Source organism: Benincasa hispida, chromosome 7 (assembly GCF_027475165.1).
Source record: "Benincasa hispida cultivar pf3 chromosome 7, pf3_genome.v1.1, whole genome shotgun sequence".
Lineage (NCBI taxonomy): Eukaryota > Viridiplantae > Streptophyta > Magnoliopsida > Cucurbitales > Cucurbitaceae > Benincasa > Benincasa hispida.
In genome coordinates, this window is record NC_143484.1 from 24,498,995 (window position 1) to 24,503,932 (window position 4,938).

The following is a 4,938-nucleotide window of genomic DNA, read 5'->3' on the forward strand; positions in this document are numbered from 1 at the left end:
CACATTAAATATACTAACATCAACTTCAGGCAAAACATCAGACTATGCCACTTTCTCAACGGTACAAACATACAAAGTACTTAATATAATGTGATGTGAAGCAGTCATATTTAAATTTAAATTCTCTCTCAAATGGGTGGATGGAAATAAATATGTAATAAATGTCCTCAAACTAGAATAATTGCTTTCGGGCCTTATAATCATGGCTTTCGCCCAATCCCAAATTCTTTTATAGGAATAAATTAATTGCTATAATTTTAGTTTATGTAGCTTGAATACAACTCGAAGGGCCTCGAATTGAATAGAATCAAGTGCTTTGGTAAAAATTTGACAACTTGTTTCTTAGTTCTCACATGTTCCAGCATAATTTATCTTCCACGAGTCCACGAAGGAAAGGGTGGTAGATGTCAATATGCTTGGCCATGTTGTGATGCAAAGAATTTTTTGAAATGTTGATTGCACTCATATTATTACAATATAAAGTCTTGTGGATATCATACTCTTTTAGCGATTGCTTCATCACAACATGCTATGATTCTTTTGTATAAGCTTTCATTCACACTTTCAATATTATTATCCCGTAGATTTTGGAATGAGTGGGAGCAGGAGTCCTCTTAGAGCTAGCCTTTTCCGAGCCAAATTTGTTAACTAAGTTTTTCGCATACTTTCTTTGTGATATAAAGATGCCAGCTTTAATTTGTTTAACTTGAAAGCCAAGTGAGCATGGCTTTAGAGTTGGGTTTTGGTTTTGGTCTGATTAGATTGGTCATTGGATATGCATAAACTTTATGTTGATTCATTATTTCACATTTTATTTGCTTTTGAACCCTTAAAAAATTCTTGCACAAAACTGAAAAGAAGAATTGAATGTCACTCTTTTTACAAATTTATCAAGGATTATGGAAGTAATATACGTGATTAAGTGTAGGTTCTTGGTTAAACTTTCATTTTGAGAATATTTGTCTATTAAAATGTGGTTTGGATGCTATTTATGTGGTTGAATGTTTCTTTGAGACTCATTGTTTGATTAAAGAATGATTTGCTGTGTTCAAATTTTGTTTTCAAGTTTGTTTATGTGTGAACTTTTTTTTTTTTTTGGATCTGATTGTATGATTAAAGGTTTGTTATTGAACTTTTCAAGTTAAAAATTGGATTCTAATCTTATTCTCATGGCTGGACTTTACTATTAATCATTCACATAGCTTCATTTCTTTTGTTTAGAGATTTTGTTCGTAGGTTGATTTTCTTCTGGGTTAAGTTTCTTGAAGTAATTTATTAGCATTCCTGCTCTTTAATTTTCGAAAGAGTTAAATGGTGATTTAGATATTGTATTTATGTGATTCAAACTCATCTGGAGATGTTTTATTAGCATGATAAAAATTTGATATGCAATTTGATTTTTTTTCATGGGATATTTACATTTATGATAAGTTTTCATTTGATGTATATTTTAATCGGATAAATTATGGATAAAAGTTAGATACATTTTTGAAATAGATTATGCAAAGAATATACTGATGGGATAAGATCATTTATTAGTTTGACAAAAAAACATGTAGATAGAGAGGGTTTACACATTGCCCATGTAAAAGGTGTCAAAATGTGATAATGAAATAGCCTCATGATTTCGAATGTGATTAATTTATAAACATATGGAATGGTTCACCTATAATAGGTGGATATATGACGGAGAAAACCCAGATTTTTACTTTTTTAAACCTAGGAGAACAGATAAAACACATAATGAACATGTAGATGTTTCTCATCAAAATTTAGGTAATGCAAATGAAAGGTTTGAACTATGTGGATTACCCATGATCCCCATCCAATTGTGGCTATATATAATAGCTATGTTTTTAATGAATATCATTATCACACAAAGTCATATGACAAAATTAAAAGTGTACAAAATAGTGGGGTTAGTTTAATTGCAAAAACAATGTCAGTATCTAACTCAATAGATAAAAATCCTATAATTGGAGACATGTCCTTTTATGGGGTGATACAAGAGATTTGGGAACTAAATTATAAGACATTTAAGGTTGCAATTTTTAAATGTGATTAGATTGAGAATAGTGGTGGCATCAAAATTGATGAGCTTGGTTTTGTGTTAGTTGACTTAAATAGAATAGACCACAAGAATGATTCTTTCATACTAGCATCCCAAGCAAGATAAGTATTTTATGTTGAGGATCCAAATGATGGTCGATGGTCTATTGTTCTTACTCCACCACAAAGAAATTTTGAGGATCAATACAATGACGATGAACTTGGAGATACTGCTTGTCAAGGAATTCCTAAAGCTATGTTAGATATTGAATCTAGAATAAATTTGGATGAGAACACTTCGACATATGTACGAGTTGATTGTGAAGGCACATGGATTCCTAAAGAGTATGTAACGACTCGACCCCCTAGGACCTAGGTAAGGCCGTTACTAAAATAAATGCATGCAAAGAATTTAAAACGACGCTCAGTTATTTGAAATAAATGCTAATTAAAAACAAGAGAAGTTCAAAAGACATTTATTAAATGCAATTGTTAAAAACAATAATAGGATACTCATAAATCATAAAGGTTAATAAGTACATATGAAAAAGAATTCTTAATAATAAGTTTCAAACATTAAAACTAAATATTAAGGCAAACATGAAAAGAACTCTAAATCTCATGATGCGGAAGTGTGAAAACTAGTCCCAGTGGCTCGATCATGAATTCCGTTGCGCCATCGCCGGTGCATCTCTACCCTTACCTGAAACATCAACATAAGAAAGAATGAGTATGAAATACTCAGTAAGTAAACCCACCACTGGGGTCAGGCTAGGCATCTATGTCCTCTACATACCCACCTATGGCACATAAATACACGTAACATATAAGAGACTGAGTCCTGTCCTATTATAATTAAGTATGCCCATAAAACTGGTGAATCCCGAAGGAGACACAAAACACAAAACTGGTGGATCCCGAAGGAAACAAAAAACTGGTGAATCCCGAGGGAAACACAAAACTGGTGAATCCCGAGGGAAACACAAAACTGGTGAATCCCGAAGGAAACACAAACTGGTGAATCCGAAGGAAACACAAACTGGTGAATCACGAAGAAAACACAAAACTGGTGAATCCCGAAGGAAACAAAAACTGGTGAATCCTGAAGGAAACACAAACTGGTGAGCATCTAACTAATCAATGAGGATATTCACACAGTGTTAACGTGCTAAGATTCAACATTGTACGGTTCTAAAGCATACATAAAAATCCTTAATACCATGGCTTCATCACATACCCATAATTCTTAACAACATATTATACATCATCCATGTATAACTTATATCATAAAGCCACAACATACAAGTATGCCTCAACGCCAGCAGATCAGACATCGACATATGAAAACACATACTATCACATACTAACGATCAAGCACTTAGGTACGTATGTAAAAAAATCAGAATTTGTGCCAGAACATACTTTGATTCAAGTCATACTGTCAATCAACATGCTAACATTTACCATAACATACACTTATCATGCTAGCATACAACTAGATCCTGGCCCGTGGGCAGTTCCAGTGATAAGATTACTTATCTCGAGTCGATAATCTATAGATAAAAATTTTAGACCACCAAACTATGACCGCAATCCAAAGTAGCGGTCCTAACAACAAAACAACTCTCAAATTTCAGTTGAAGCCATAATTGTAAGACTTCAGGTCCGAGTCCAAACTATCAAGAACTTACTCAAAGAAAGAAAAACACTTCCACCTTCCACGACGGTGCCTCCTTTGACTTCCAAACTCCCTGAAGACTTAAGCTTGAAACAAAATTCAATAACGACGAGTCATAACACTGAAACACAATATTAATGGCCAAGAGAACGAAACGAACCGACACAGCCTTACCCCAATAGATCTGACGAAGTCCAAACGAACCCGACATGGCAGGGCGACGACAGCCGGTAGCGAAGCGGCTAGGGTGGCGGACGCGGGGGATCTGGATCTGAGACATCGATTGGAGGCGACGTGACTTGACCGGTTGGTGAGAACCTTCATGAGCGAAGGGCAAGGGAAGAAGTGCGGTCAAATCGCCAGATCCGACACGGACAACTTTGGGGAGACACAGCGGTGCACGAGAACGATTAGCACGCGCGCGGCTAGGTCTGAGGCGTCGATCGGAGGTGGCGCGGCTTGGCCGGTTGGCGAGACGGGAGCGAAGGGAGAGGTTTGCCGAGAGGGAAAGAGATGCGAGCGGTTGGGATTCGTGGCTGGTAGCGGACGAGCGAGGCGGCTGTGCCCTTTTTATTTTAAAAAAACTAATAATAATAATAATCATCATAATAATAAAAAAGGAAAATAGTATATTTCAAATTAAATCCTTTCCTTAACCTACTTTATACTATTTAATCCATTTCCTTTTTCCAAAAACAATTAATTCCTGCAATTCTAGATATCCAAAAAGGAAATTCGTTGTACATCAATTCTAGATATATACAATTAATTTAAGAAATGTAATAATTGTAATTCGACTTAAGATATTTCTATTATATTTTATAAAACAAGGTTCATATCTTTATGAAATGCATAACTTCATGCAAAGTAGGTAATTAATGATACCAATTTAAGAAATATATTTTATTTAATTAGGAAGGTGACTAACTCTCTTATGGGTGTTAGAAAGATATTACATAATATGGAGGATTTTTTTTTTGATATAAAAGTATGTGTAAATACTAAAAACGGTAAGAAAAAAATATAAAAACAAAACTCTTGTGAGTTTTGATATAAAAATCGTGCAAAAGTTTAAAGAACTATTATAATTTTACTATTGAGACAATAATTTGAAAACAAACATTTTTTTTTAGTTAAACAACATGCTAGAACAACTAAACTATATTAGTGTAACATACAATCAAACAAAGGCTCTTTATTCATGATTTTAT

The 4,938-nt window shown here is 34.2% G+C and overlaps 1 long non-coding RNA gene across 1 annotated transcript; it reads right to left on the bottom strand.

The window, feature by feature from the left end:
- Nucleotides 1-2,511: 2,511 nt before the first annotated feature.
- LOC120080992 (uncharacterized) lies at nt 2,512-4,652 on the bottom strand. The gene is made up of 3 exons (XR_016530945.1): nt 3,902-4,652; nt 3,741-3,813; nt 2,512-2,752 (listed from the first exon to the last, which is right to left on the bottom strand). It is a non-coding gene; the product is annotated as an uncharacterized LOC120080992 (long non-coding RNA).
- Nucleotides 4,653-4,938: the final 286 nt, after the last annotated feature.